At 40.7% G+C, this 15,698-nt stretch overlaps 1 pseudogene; it reads left to right on the forward strand.

The window, feature by feature from the left end:
• Positions 1–4,701, forward strand: LOC139537666 (small ribosomal subunit protein uS3-like; annotated as a pseudogene).
• The last annotated feature ends 10,997 nt before the right edge of the window (positions 4,702–15,698 follow it).

The following is a 15,698-nucleotide window of genomic DNA, read 5'->3' on the forward strand; positions in this document are numbered from 1 at the left end:
TACCGGGAAACAGATCAGTCTTTCCGGTTAACGACACATCCCAAGATGGCGGTGCAAATTTCCAAGAAGAGGAAGGTTTGTGCCGATTTATCTTTAGTTTTACAGTTTTGAGTTCACCTAAATAGAAACCATTCTTATAGTTAGGCAGTGAATTTCTGCGGCACATGTCACGTGATTAGAATTTAAGATATTCTGTAGCTTTGAAGCCATTGCCGGTAGCTAGTTATTTAGCATGCTAGCCAGCACGCGCACATGATCCCATGCCGAAGCGTGCCGAAATATATTCATAATTGACTAGTGTAGCTAACTAGAAAGCCTAACTACTTTGCTAACCCAACGTTACCTTTTATACGCGCAGCCTCGATTTCACGCAATCCGCGCCTTGATGGGTATTATCCTGGCCATGCATGTTTCTTATACAATATTTTCAGTTTTACATAAAATATCAAAATGTCTCCGTGAGGCTAAAGACTAGGTGCCTTCGAAAAACAATTAACGTTAGTTAAACCAGTTAATGTACATGTTACACCGTATAGAGGTGGGTTCAAGTTTTTTATAATATTATTGGCATGTTACATGTAAGTTATACTTCAATCTTTACTTTTGTTAGACATGTTAGTGTACAATGGTTAGTCTACAGATTTTAGTAACGTAAACTCTCCCCATTCCGTACAAATGTGCGCAACCGCAACATTCAAACGAGGCTACAAAGAAAACTATGTTGACTTCAAAATCGGGGGTGTGAACTAAATTTCTATTCAAGCGTTGATCGACATGGTAATGGCTCTATAGTATTGGAGAAAAGTTAAAAAATACGGACCCTCCGTTACATCGTGGCGTGTCATGTCGTAACGTACAGCACGCATAAAGCAACTATTTCTGTCTTACAATCTCTCTCCACCAGGTGTAGCACTTCTCATCTTTAAAAACAAGAAATGGACAGTGACGAGGGTAAGGGGGATACCTAGTCATTTTTTGCATCATTGCATGCGATCATCATTTTCAAAGCCGCTGTTTACTTCTAAGATCACTTTAGCACCGCCCTAAAAACCCGATTTCAAATTCGACACAAACCTTCAAATAGGTATGTAATGACACAGTATATAAACTCTTTATAGTGTTTTATTGACATTTTAGAGGCGATAAGGTGATAAGTTGGACAGATCGAGTGAAAAAAAGCAATTTTCCCACACGACATCTCTCCTTCTCACTATCATGCATTAGTTTCGCTTCCCCACCCGCCATTTTTTAAAAGACCCGACGGGGCTCATTGCCTGCTTGAATTATGCAGAAACGGACAGTGTTTAGGTCATGTATTGATTCTGTTGGAAAGGGGAGAAATTGTGCTTTACGATGGTATTGACATTACAGTTGATCTGGAAGTAGTACGTTTTTGGGGCGCTAAAATAAGGGCAATTGTACGGACCAAGGCGATGTACGAGTTTACGTTAGCCAGGTTGCCGTCTGTCAAACCAAGTCCTTGTTAATATGGCTTACTAAGTTCCCTGCTGTTCCCACGCTCTCCGCCTGTCCTCATGTTTTTACAGTTTGTCTCGTATTTTTAGTTTGTCGCTGATGGTATCTTCAAAGCCGAACTGAATGAGTTCCTCACAAGAGAGCTGGCTGAGGATGGCTACTCGGGTGTGGAGGTTCGTGTCACCCCAACTAGAACTGAAATCATCATCTTGGCTACCAGGTGAGACCAAAAACCCAGACACGAAAACCACAGAGGACTAGTGATGGCCATCTACTCAAGACTGACCACTTGATTTATTATATCTTGAAAGCACGTTCCGCTCAAATCAAAGTTTGTTGGATATTTTGAACCTCAAAAGTAGTCTTGTCAAGATTAATCCATGTTATTGGTTGTGCATGACCAGCAATATGCCTCAACTCAAAATTAATAGAAGAGTTTAACAAAACAAATCTGGAAATTACATGATGCTAATCTGTTCCCTTCATTTTGGATTGTGGCATATAGCTGTATTCAGTGGCCGTTATTTTTTTAAACAATGGATTGCTTAAATGTATATGCACTGACATTTCAAACTTCAAGATGTTTGTGCAGTGAAAATGGTAAGCTTAGTTTTCAGTTGTGTATTAGAACAACCTTTCATTGGAACAACTGACAGCGTACTGTAAACTCTTTGCCTTCAGCCACAATTGACCTTTACAACGCTAACGAATAATTATCATGAATAAGCAAATGAAAAGATAGTGAAGTGATGCAGTATTACACCTATTGTGAATTCCTTAGTTGGAACTGGAAGATCTTATTGTTAAAGTCAATATTTTACACTTCTAAATGGTGGGATGAATAGTGTTTAGGAGCAAAGTTGAAGACACTGGACTTGTAAGATATGTCATTTCTAATTCTGCTCGTTTTTGTATTGCAGGGCCTGCTATGGTGTCCTACGGTTCATCATGGAGAGCGGGTCCAAGGGTTGTGAGGTGGTGGTCTCTGGAAAGCTCAGGGGCCAGAGGGCCAAGTCCATGAAGTTCGTGGATGGCCTCATGATCCACAGTGGAGACCCCGTTAACTACTACGTCGACACCGCTGTCCGCCACGTGCTCCTCCGTCAAGGTGAGTTCACCCAGGGGTTTTATGCTTGATTCACACTATACAGTGCCTTCAGAAAGTATTTATACCCCTTGACGTATCTCATTTTGTTATAGCCTGATTTCAAAATTGATAAAAAAAATGTTTCTATTCACTTATCTACACATACAGTACCCCAAAAGACACTTTTGCAAATGTATTGAAAATGAAGTACATAAATATCTCATTTACGTAAGTATTCACACCCCTGAGTCAACACTTCGTAGAAGCACCTTTTGCAGCGATTGCAGATGTGAGTCTTTCTGGGTAAGTCTAAGAGCTTTACACACCTGGATTGTGCAACATTTAGCCATTTATTATTTTCAAAATTCTTCAAGATTTATCAAATTAGTTTTTGGTTATTGCTAGATAACCGTTTCGTCGTAGATTTGGGTCAAACTGTAACTCGGCCATTTAGGAACTCCAGTATAGATATGGCCTTGTTTTAGGTTATTGTCCTGCTGAAAGATGAATTCATCTCCCAGTGTCTGGTGAAAAGCACACTGAACCAGGTGTTCCTCTAGGATTTTGCCTGTGCTTAGGTCCATTCAGTCCTTAGATTTCCAACATACCCATAACATGATGCAGCCACCACTATGCTTGAAAATATGGAGAGTGGTACTCAATGTATTGGATTTGCCCCAAAAATAACACTAATGCTCAAAGGGATCTTAAATATTTGTTTTTGTTAGTTTTTTTTTAGCCATCTTCCAATATGTGCCCTTTGCAAGGCATTGGAAAATCTCCCTGGTCTTTGTTTGAATTGTGTTTGAAATTCACTGCTCGACTGAGGAACGTTACAGATAATTGTATGTGTGGTGTACAGAGATGCAATAGTCACTCAAATGTGGTTAAACACTATTGCCACAGAGTGAGTCCCTGAAACTTATTGTGACTTTTTTTCAATTTAGGCTTGCCATAAAAGGGGTATGATACTGAACACAATTCAGCTTTTAAATTTTAATTAATTTGTAAACGTTTCTGAACATAATTCAACTTTAACATTATGGGGTATTGTGCGTAGGCCGGTGAAACAATCTCAATTGAATCCATTTTAAATTCAGGCTGTGTAACAAAATGTGGACAAATCAAGGGATGTGAATCGTTTCTGAAGGCACTATAGGCCCAAGCTGTCTTCACTGGCCTCTTTACTCATCCACCATGTTTACTAGAACTGTGCTGTAATGGACAATGTGGCTATATCCCACTGATCTCTTATTCATCCCAAAGTGTGCACTTGTTCACTTCCTTTCACTGATTTCAAAGGAAATGGTTGGTATAAGAAATATGGTTGAAATTCCCAATAGCCCATGCCTCCATCATTCCAATGTTTTTAGATTTGTGGGAAGTAGTGAACGAGTGTACACTTCAGGACAAAGGCGATATTACAGGAAAGCACGGTGAGAAAAAATGGTCCAAGCTAGCTCTGTGGTTCGGGTCTGCCCTATGGTGTGAATCAATCAAGCATTAGAGATGGACCATGACCAAGAGGACGTGTTATGCAACAGGACCAAAATAATAAGTGATGAAATGGTGATGTACTTGGGGTGCACTCTGTTCTGCCTATCCAAAGGTGTGCTGGGGATTAAGGTGAAGATCATGCTGCCCTGGGATCCCAGCGGTAAGATTGGCCCCAAGAAGCCTCTCCCTGACCACGTGAGCATCGTGGAGCCCAAAGATGAGCAGGTCCCCTCAACGCCCATCTCTGAGCAGAAGGGAGCCAAGCCGGAGGCCGCTATCGTCGCACCTGCCACACCCGTCCCAACAGCATAACCATGAGGGACCCCAAGCCAACATCTCACATTTTCAATGTAAGACAGGTTTTGTGAAGTGTTAAAGGCAGGATAAGTTACGGTGCTGATTTGACTTTCCCCCTGCACACAGAAACTCTGGTTCCTACTATCCCGGTCTACATCACACTGCTGGCAGGGACGCTTGGCATCGTAACACACGTCACCCATTGACATACTAATATATACATTCTGTTAAAATTGAAATCTGTGATTGCTACATAATTTTTTTTTTATCATGTACACCCATTGGGGTTGTCCCCGACCCCAAAAAATACTAGTTATCTTGGTTGACCGAGAGTAGTATGTTCTTTCGACCCTCTCCTGCTGCTATGCTCCTGAAGTTCCTGGTAATAGGCTACACCAGGCGTCAGCAAACTTTTCCATCTGGAGTGCCAATTTATCTTACCATTTCTACTGATCTGCATCTTTGGATCTGTCGTTGTCATGTGGTTACTCTAAATTCTATCAAAATTATCTAAATCTTAAAGTAGCTATTGTCATTGCCAGCTATAAAAATAAACTACATAAAGCTGACAAAAACATTGCAGCCTGCAGGGAGAAGAAAAAAATCAAAGAAATCACATTGGCTACACGTGGCTGTCTGCAACGAACTTTAAACATTGTATCAACTGTGTCTGGCCCTAAGCTAGCGCTAGCCAACTTACATTGTGTAAAATATTCTGGACTCTTGTTTCCTGCGCCAGTGAGCTCGGGAGGCTTTTTGTGTGAGGGATAAGAAGTAATCAATTATTTTATGACATTTCCAGTGGATCAGAGCATTACACTTTAACCTTTCATGTCAAGTGGTTATCGAAAGGGAGAGAGATGGAATTACTTGTCAAATAAATTGAGGAACTATTGTCATTCTCAGTGGATTCTAAAAAAATAAATAAAATAAAATACTTCACTTGCTGTTTTGAGGAAAGAAATGTGGGAGGAGAAACTGCAGCTGGTGAGTTAAGACAATCAGAAATAGGCAGACATTTGAGCACAGGCCAAGTAGCCTGAACCTACTTATATATGCATAATTTGGGGTCTTGTACCATAAAAAAATGTACTTGCGACTTTTCGACTAAAGAAATCTTGCTTGATCAACAGCCTACCGACCAGACAATAGCCCTTATCCATATGTCTGAATTTGAGGGTGGTTGCATTTCTCCTGCCCATCCCTCAGCTGTCTACCGAAACAATGGTGGGGTAACGCTTTGTTTGAACTGCAGAATGTCTTTTTAAAGAGTCTAAGGGTTTAAAGCAAGAGTAGGAAACTAGATTCAGGAGTGATTTTGTCAGGTGCCTGGAACAATTAATAATTTGTACACTGCACATTGACCACAATTAAGCCCAATAAGAGATTGTATTTAAACAATTTCATACCTTGATTACATCTGTGTATTTGTGACAATTTAGCCCTTTTTTTCTTTTTTTTCTTTTCACAACTTTCGGGGGCCAGCCTGTTACTGACCCTTAGTTTAAAGGTGGCGAAATGTCAATGCTGTTCCTTTGTTTTTTTACAGGTCATCATGAGTCGAGGAAATTCTCCAAATACCTTTGAGTGTTTGTCGAGAAACAAATAAAATATTTATATGTTTTGTCTTAGTAATTATTGACCAAATTCCCTTACTATTAATGTTTTGAGTTTTTGCCTTTAAAATCCTTTCGACGTAACTTCTGTTACCTTGATATCCACCTCAAATGTTACAAGTAGCCCAGTGCCCTGAACTTAAGTCCCTGGTACTCAACTCTGCACCTTAGACTGCTGCCCTATGTACATAGTCATTGAACACTCACTGGTCACTTTAATGTTTACATACTATTTTATCTATTTCATGTGTATATACTGTATTCCAGTCAAGGCTCATCCTATTTTTATTTTTATTTTTTTTATTTCACCTTTATTTAACCAGGTAGGCTAGTTGAGAACAAGTTCTCATTTGCAACTGCGACCTGGCCAAGATAAAGCATAGCAGTGTGAACAGACAACACAGAGTTACACATGGAGTAAACAATAAACAAGTCAATAACATGGTAGAAAAAAAGAGAATCTATATACAATGTGTGCAAAAGGCATGAGGTAGGCAATAAATCGAATAATTACAATTTAGCAGATTAACACTGGAGTGATAAATCATCAGATGATCATGTGCAAGAAGAGATACTGGTGTGCAAAAGAGCAGAAAAGTAAATAAATAAAAGCAGTATGGGGGGTGAGGTAGGTAAATTGGGTGGGTAGTTTACAGATGGACTATGTACAGCTGCAGCGATCGGTTAGCTGCTCGGATAGCAGATTTTTAAAGTTGTTGAGGGAGATAAAAGTCTCCAACTTCAGAGATTTTTGCAATTCGTTCCAGTCGCAGGCAGCAGAGAACTGGAAGGAAAGGCGTCCAAATGAGGTTTTAGCTTTAGGGATGATCAGTGAGATACACCTGCTGGAGCGCGTGCTGCGGGTGGGTGTAGCCATCGTGACCAGTGAACTGAGATAAGGCGGCACTTTACCTAGCATAGCCTTGTAGATGACCTGGAGCCAGTGGGTCTGACGACGAACATGTAGCGAGGGCCAGCCGACTAGGGCATACAGGTCGCAGTGGTGGGTCGTATAAGGTGCTTTAGTAACAAAACGAATGGCACTGTGATAAACTGCATCCAGTTTGCTGAGTAGAGTGTTGGAAGCTATTTTGTAGATGACATCGCCGAAGTCGAGGATCGGTAGGATAGTCAGTTTTACTAGGGTAAGTTTGGCGGCGTGAGTGAAGGAGGCTTTGTTGCGGAATAGAAAGCCGATTCTTGATTTGATTTTGGATTGGAGATGTTTGATATGAGTCTGGAAGGAGAGTTTGCAGTCTAGCCAGACACCTAGGTACTTATAGATGTCCACATATTCTAGGTCGGAACCGTCCAGGGTGGTGATGCTAGTCGGGCGTGCGGGTGCAGGCACACCTTTTCTTTTCTACTGCAGCACACCTTTTCTATTCATACGGTCCATTATGTTTAGACACCATCATACAAATACAGTAAATTCAGAAAGGGTTAATTTTGTTAGGTTACAGCCTTCTAAAAGGGATTCAATGAAAAAATCTTAGTCTACACACAATACCCCATAATGAAGGGGAAAAAAAACATTTTATGCAAATATATTAAACAGATACCTTATTTACATAAATATTCAGACCCTTCGCTATGAGACTTAACTGAGCTCAGGTGCATCCTGTTTTGATTGTCGTTGATGTTTTTTCAACTTGTTTGGAGTCCACCTGTGGTAAATTCCATTGATTGGACATGATTTGGAAAGGCAAAAACCAAGCCATGAGGTCGAAGGAATTGTCCGTAGAGCTCAGAAACGGGATTGTGTCAAGGGTACCAGAACATTTCTGCAGAATTGAAGGTCCCCAAGAACACTGATCTCCATCATTTAATGTAAGAAGTTTGGAACCACCAAGACTTCCTATAGCTGGCCGCCTGGCCAAACTGCCCAATCGGTGGAGAAGGGCCTTGATCAGGGACGTGACCAAGAACCCAATGGTCACTGACGGCTCCAGAGTTCCTCTGTGGAGATGGAAGAACCTTCCAGAAGGACAACCATCTCTGCAGCACTGCACCAATCAGGCCTTTATGGTAGAGTGACCAGATGGAAGCCATTCAGTAAAAGGAAATGACAGCCAGCTTGGAGTTTGCCAAAAGGAACCTAAAGGACTCTCAGACCATGAGAAACAAAATGCTCTGGTCTAGTGAGTTCAAAATTGAACCGGAATGCCAAGCGTCACGTCTGGAGGAAACCTGGCACCATCCCTACGGTGAAGCGTGGTGGCAGCATCATGCTGTGGAGTTGTTTTTCAGTGGCAGGGACTGGGAGACGTCATGATCGAGGGAAAGATGAACAGAACAAAGTACAGAGATCCTTGACGAAAATCTGCTCCAAAGCGCTCAGGACCTCAGACTGGCTTCACATTCCAACAGGACAACGACCCTAAGCACACAGCCAAGACAACGCAGGAGTGTCTCAATGTCCTTGAGTGGCCCAGCCAGAGACCGGATCGAACATCTTTGGAGAGACGCTCTCCATCCAACCTGACAGAGCTTAAGAGAATCTGCAGAGAAGAATGGGAGAAATCCCAAATACAGATGTGCCAAGCTTGTAGCGTCATACCCAAGAAGACTCCAGTCTGTAATTGCTGCCAAAGGTGCTTCAACTAAGTACAGAGTAAAAGGGTCTGAATACTTAAGTAAATGTATATTTCTGTTTTTAAACCTGTCTTTGCTTTGTCATTAAAGAGATGCCTCAGAGCTCTACAGACAATTCCTTTGACCCCATGGCTTGGTTTTTGCTCTGTTATGCATTGTCAACTGTAGGACCTTATATAGACAGGTGTGCCTTTCCAAATCATACCCAATCAATTGAACTTACCACAGGTGGACTCCAATCAAGTTGTAGAAACGTCAAGGATGATCAATGGAAACAGGATGCACCTGAGCTCAATTTGAGTCTCATAGCAAAGGGTCTGGATACTTACGTAATTTTTTTAATTACATTTCTAAAAAAACCTGTTTTTGCTTTGTCATTATGGGATATTGAGTGCAGATTTGAGGTGGGAAAAAATATTAAATCCATTAATAAGGATGTAATGTAACAATGTGGAAAAAGTAAAAGAGGTCTGAATACTTTCCGAATGGACTGTACATTAAAAAAAAATGAATAAATCCATTTAATATAGCTTACACCATAACAATACATTTATTTTAGTATAAAGAAGCTATGAAGAAAATGTAGCCTTATTTCAGAAGAACAGAATAGCATATTCTGAATTCTCCTTATATTGGGCCCTGGTCTGACATTCTGATTGGTGGGGCCTGTGAAATCCATAAATTAGGGCCTAATAAATATATTTAACTTGACTGATTTCCTTCTATGAACAGTATCTCAGTAAAATCTTTTAAAATGTTGCACAAACTTCATCACTCTCATTCACAATTTGACAATATTCCATCAGACTATTCTTAATTTAATCTGGTCTTTATACATACCCTATTGGTGTAATATTTTTGTATTTAGAATGGCCCTCATCCACATCCTGCAATCGAATAGCGAATGGAGGTAAGGTGCGGTTACGTTTTTAATATGCACGCATAGGCAGCGCGTCCATAAGGCTAGGGGAAGCTAAACTTTTCGTAAATTGAATTAAATAGCCAACTCCTGTCTATATAGAAATACATAAAATAACTCAAAATAGGCTACTAAAGCATGACAGAGGATAAATAAATACATAAAATAACTCAAAATAGGCTACTAAAGCATGACAGAGGATAAATAGCTTGTTTTAAATCTTAATGCCTACAGTCTGAAGGAAAGGCACTGTGCGCAATTTGGGCAGATTATTGTTGAGTTACGACTGAATGTGAGGCCAAGCCAGGCATATCGCAATATTTCTAAATTCAATCGCAGAAAAACAGTTTGGAAAGCAAATGGTTATAGCTGTAAAGAGAAGACAATGAAAATACTAATGTATTTTAGTTATCTACTTAAATGTTAGCTTTGACCATTTCCTCCTCCAGTTTAGATGGACGTCATATGTATTGTTTATCACTGTTTCAATTGTTAATACACTGCTCAAAAAAATAAAGTGAACACTTAAACAACACAATGTAACTCCAAGTCAATCACACTTCTGTGAAATCAAACTGTCCACTTAGGAAGCAACACTGATTGACAATACATTTCACATGCTGTTGTGCAAATGGAATAGACAAAAGGTGGAAATTATAGGCAATTAGCAAGACACCCCCAATAAAGGAGTGGTTCTGCAGGTGGTGACCACAGACCCCTTCTCAGTTCCTATGCTTCCTGGCTGATGTTTTGGTCACTTTGAATGCTGGCGGTGCTTTCACTCTAGTGGTAGCATGAGACGGAGTCTACAACCCACACAAGTGGCTCAGGTAGTGCAGCTCATCCAGGATGGCACATCAATGCGAGCTGTGGCAAGAAGGTTTGCTGTGTCTGTCAGCGTAGTGTCCAGAGCATGGAGGCGCTACCAGGAGACAGGCCAGTACATCAGGAGACGTGGAGGAGGCCGTAGGAGGGCAACAACCCAGCAGCAGGACCGCTACCTCTGCCTTTGTGCAAGGAGGAGCACTGCCAGAGCCCTGCAAAATGACCTCCAGCAGGCCACAAATGTGCATAGGAACTGAGAAGTGGTCTGTGGTCACCACCTGCAGAACCACTCCTTTATTGGGGGTGTCTTGCTAATTGCCTATAATTTCCACCTTTTGTCTATTCCATTTGCACAACAGCATGTGAAATTTATTGTCAATCAGTGTTGCTTCCTAAGTGGACAGTTTGATTTCACAGAAGTGTGATTGACTTGGAGTTACATTGTGTTGTTTAAGTGTTCCCTTTATTTATTTGAGCAGTGTATATATATTACTTTTTAGTTTTTATTTCACTCAATGATCATGCTGCTGCTCCCCCTATGGTCATTCCACCCCACCCCCTTAACAGTCTTTACTCTGCCTCCACCCCAATGGATTGCCACTGTTGTTATTATGTATATAGTGCTACTTCTATTATTATTATTTTTACCGTTTTCATTATTTTATTTCACTAGTCCTGCATGTTGGAGCTCAAAGACTAAGATTTTCACTACCCTGCAATCACACCAGAGTAGGCTACCCAGTAATTTACAGATCACTGCAGTTTACCCATTGCTGCAGCTGTACACAGCCCATCTGTAAATAGACCATCCAACCAACTACCTACCTCAACCCCATATTTGTTTTTCTGCTCTTTTGTACACCAGTATTTGTACATCCTCATCTGCACATGTCACTCCAATGTAAATTGCTAAATTGAAGTTACTTCGCCACTATTGGCTTATTTATTGCCTTACCTCCTTACTTCATTTTAATTTGCACAGACTGTATACAGATTTTTCTATTGTGTTATTGACTGTACGTTTGTTTATCCCATCTGTTTTTGTCTCACTGCTTTGCTTTATCTTGGCCAGGTCGCAGTTGTAAATGACAACTTGTTCTCAACTAGCCTACCTGGTTAAATAAAGGTGAAATAAAAAAATAACAATTTGTTGTATTAAAAAAGATTCTGATAATGTCTCCAGTCATTTAAAGTGTAGTATAACTGCATGAAATGTGTTTATAAAAGGCCAAATTTTTCCCATGCAAAGAAACAAGAAATGTATCTGATATATCTGAACCTACCAGGTACAACCCTAAATCTGTAACCATGGGCACTCTCTTAGATACCATCTTTACCAACTTGCCCTCTAAATATACGTCTGCTGTCTTCAACCAGGATCTCAGCGATCACTGCCTTCATTGCCTGCATGCATAATGGGTCCGCGGTCAAACGACCACCCCTCATCACTGTCAAATTCTCCCTAAAACACTTCAGCGAGCAGGCCTTTCTAATCGACCTGGCCCGGGTATCCTGGAAGGATATTGACCTCATCCCGTCAGTAGAAGATGCCTGGTTGCTCTTCAAAAGTGCTTTCCTCTCCATCTTAAATAAGCATGCCCCATTCAACAAATGTAGAACTAAGAACAGATATAGGCCTTGGTTCACTCCAGACTTGACTGCCCTTGACCAGCACAAAAACATCCTGTGGCGTTCTGCATTAGCATCGAATAGTCCCCGCAATACGCAACTTTTCAGGGAAGTCAGGAACTAATATACTCAGTCGGTTAGGAAAGCTAAGGCTAGTTTTTCAAACAGAAATTTGTTTCCTGTAGCACCAACTCCAAAAAGTTTTGGAACACAGTAAAGTCCATGGAGAATAAGAGCACCTCCTCCCAGCTTCCCACTGCACCGAGGATAGGAAACAATGTCACCACCGATAAATCTACGATAATCGAGAATTTCGATAAGCATTTTTCTACGGCTGGCCATGTTTTCCATCTGGCTACCCCTACCCCGGCCAACATCTCAGCACCCCCTGCAGCAACTTGTATGCTCTCGTTGGCTGCAGCAACCTGTATGCTCTCGTTGGCTGGCCCTCACTACATATCCGTCGCCAAACCCACTGGCTCCAGGTCATCTATAAGTCTTTGCGAGGTAAAGCCCTGCCTTATCTCAGCTCACTGGTCACCATAGCAACACCCATCTGTAGCACGCGCTCCAGCAGGTACAGTTGAAGTCGGAAGTTTACTTACACTTAGGTTGGAGTCATTAAAACTCGTTTTTCAACCACTCCACACTTTTCTTGGTAACAAACTATAGTTTTGGCAAGTCGGTTAGGACATCGACTTTGTGCATGACACAAGTCATTTTTCCAACAATTGTTTACAGACAGATTATTTCACTTATAATTCACTGTATCACAATTCCAGTGGGTCAGAAGTTTAAATACACTAAATTGACTGTGCCTTTAAACAGCTTGGGAAATTCCAGAAAATGATGTCATGGCTTTAGAAGATTCTGATAGGCTATTTGACATAATTAGAGTCAATTGGAGGTGTACCTGTGGATGTATTTCAAGGCCTACCTTCAAACGTAGTGCCTCTTTGCTTGACATCACGGGAAAATCAAAAGATATCAGCCAAGAACCCAGAAAAACATTTGTAGACATCAAAAAGTCTGGTTCATTCTTGGGAGCAATTTCCAAACGCCTGAAGGTACCACGTGCATCTGCACAAACAATAGTACACAAGTATAAACACCATGTGACCACCCAGCCGTCATACCGCTCAGGAAGAAGACACGTTCTGTCTCCTAGAGATGAACGTACTTTGGTGCGAAAAGTGCAAATCAATCCCAGAACAACAGCAAAGGACCATGTGAAGATGCTGGAGGAAACAGGTATAAAAGTATCTATATCCACAGTAAAACGAGTCCTATATTGACATAACCTGAAAAGCCGCTCAGCAAGGAAGAAGCCTCTGCCCCAAAACCGCCATAAAAAAAGCCAGACTGCGGTTTGCAACTGCACATGGGGACAAAGATCATACTTTTTGGAGAAATGTCCTCTGGTCTGATGAAACAAAAATAGAACTGTTTGGCCATAATGACCATCATAATGTTTGGAGGAAAAAGGGGGAAGCTTGTAAGCCGAAGAACACCATCCCAACCGTGAAGCATGGGGGTGGCAGCATCATGTTGTGGGGTTGCTTTGCTGCAGGAGGGATTGGTGCACTTCACAAAATAGATGGCATCATGAGGATGGAAAATTATGTGGATATATTGAAGCAACATCTCAAGACATCAGTCAGGATGTTAAAGCTTGGTCGCAAATGGGTCTTCCAAATGGACAATGACCCCAAGCATACTTCCAAAGTTGTGGCAACATGGCTTAAGGATAAAAGTAAAAGTATTGGAGCGGCCATTACAAAGCCCTGACCTCAATCCTACAGAAAATTTGTGGGCAGAACTGAAAAAGCGTGTGCGAGCGAGGATGCCTACAAACCTGACTCAGTTACACCAGCTCTGTCAGGAGGAATATGCCAAAACTCACCCAACTTATTGTGGGAAGCTTGTAGATGGCTACCTGAACCGTTTGACCCAAGTTAAACAATTTAAAGGCAATGCTACCAAATACTAATTGAGTGTATGTAAACTTCTGACCCACTGGGAATGTGATGAAAGAAGTAAAAGCTGAAATAAATAATTCTCTCTACTGTTATTCTCACATTTCACATTCTTAAAATAAAGTGGTGATCCTAACGGACCTAAAACAGGGACTTTTTACAAGGATTAAATGTAAGGAATTGTGAAAAACTGAGTTTAACTGTATTTGGCTAAGGTGTATGTAAACGTCCGACTTCAACTGTATATTGCACTGGTCATCCCCAAAGCCAACACTTCCTTTGGCCGCCTTTCCTTTCCCAGTTCTCTGCTGCCAATTACTGGAAAGAATTGCAAAAATATCTGTAGCTGGAGTCATATCTCCCTCTCTAACTTTAAGCATCAGCTGTCAGAGCAGCTTATCGATCACTGTACCTGTACACAGCCAATCTATAAATAGCATACCCAACTACCTCATCCCCATATTATTACTTACCCTCTTGCTCTTTTGCACAACAGTATCTCTACTTGCACATCTATCACTCCAGTGTTAATGCTAAATTGTATTTTTTTCACCTCCATGGCCTATTTATTGCCTACCTCCCTACTCTTCTACATTTGCACACACTGTAAATAGATTTGTCTATTTTTCTTTTCTATTGTGTTATTGACTGTACGTTTGTTTATGTGTAACTCTGTGTTGTTGTTTTTGTCGCACTGCTTTATCTTGGTCAGGTCACAGTTGTTAATGAGAACTTGTTCTCAACTGGCCTACCTGGTTAAATAAAGGTAATAAAAAATGTGATTTCATGTTGGGCAACATTTCTATAGGCTATGCCATTTTGTGAGAAAGCAGAATTTTGATGGCCTTATTAAAAATAAGAGGATCCCATCAGCTTTCTATAGGCTAGGCCTACTATATTTATTTCTCAATTTTCCTAATATTAAGCACATTGCTTTGCTTTACAACATGAGTATAGTCTACCTGGCTGGCATGAAAATGACCTGCGGGAAAAGTATCCTCCATTCGCTATTTAAGTGCATAGATGACAGTAATTTTTTCCCCCTGCCCTTGTTCCAACAGGTGCATGATAACGGTCCATTCTAAATCAAAACCAATTTCACACATATATTATTTAGTATATGTAAAAACTAGATAAATTAAGAATAATCTGATGGATGACAATATTATCACTTGTGAATGATGCCCAGCATGTGCAGCAAGGCAAGAAACAGCATGTCTTTTTTTGCAACTTTTTCAAATCATAGTCACACACATCATGTAGCGTAGCCCATAGACCTATGTTTTGATAAGGTTTCTATCACAACTAAAGTGACCAAATAACTCCAAACGTAGCCTACAGGCCTACAACCCCTGGAACACGGTTAGAGAGCACATAGCCTAGAAAGCCAAGTGAAATGTGTTCTTATAAACCCAGCCATTGCTCAATCGCATGTGAAAACAGAGTTTTGACTGGCCACTATTTAAAACAGGATCCCAGCTTTCTCGTGCTGCTATATTTATTGCTAAATTCTTAAAATTAAGCACATTAATCTGTTTTACAACCTGGCATACATAGGCGGCCCATGTGTTTCAAGTTTGGGGAAGCTAATTTTCACCATAAAAATGCATATTTATAATAAAGCATTCCATGCATCATTGCATTTGCAGACTTATTTAAGATAGCCTACTATTCATAATGTGATGAGTAGATTGGATAGTCATAATTTAGGCAACAAAAAAAAGACAGTTCAAAGCATGGTTGAGCTCGTATAGCCTAGGCTATTTTTTATGTATTTATTT

Source organism: Salvelinus alpinus, chromosome 13 (genome assembly GCF_045679555.1).
Source record: "Salvelinus alpinus chromosome 13, SLU_Salpinus.1, whole genome shotgun sequence".
Classification (NCBI taxonomy): domain Eukaryota; kingdom Metazoa; phylum Chordata; class Actinopteri; order Salmoniformes; family Salmonidae; genus Salvelinus; species Salvelinus alpinus.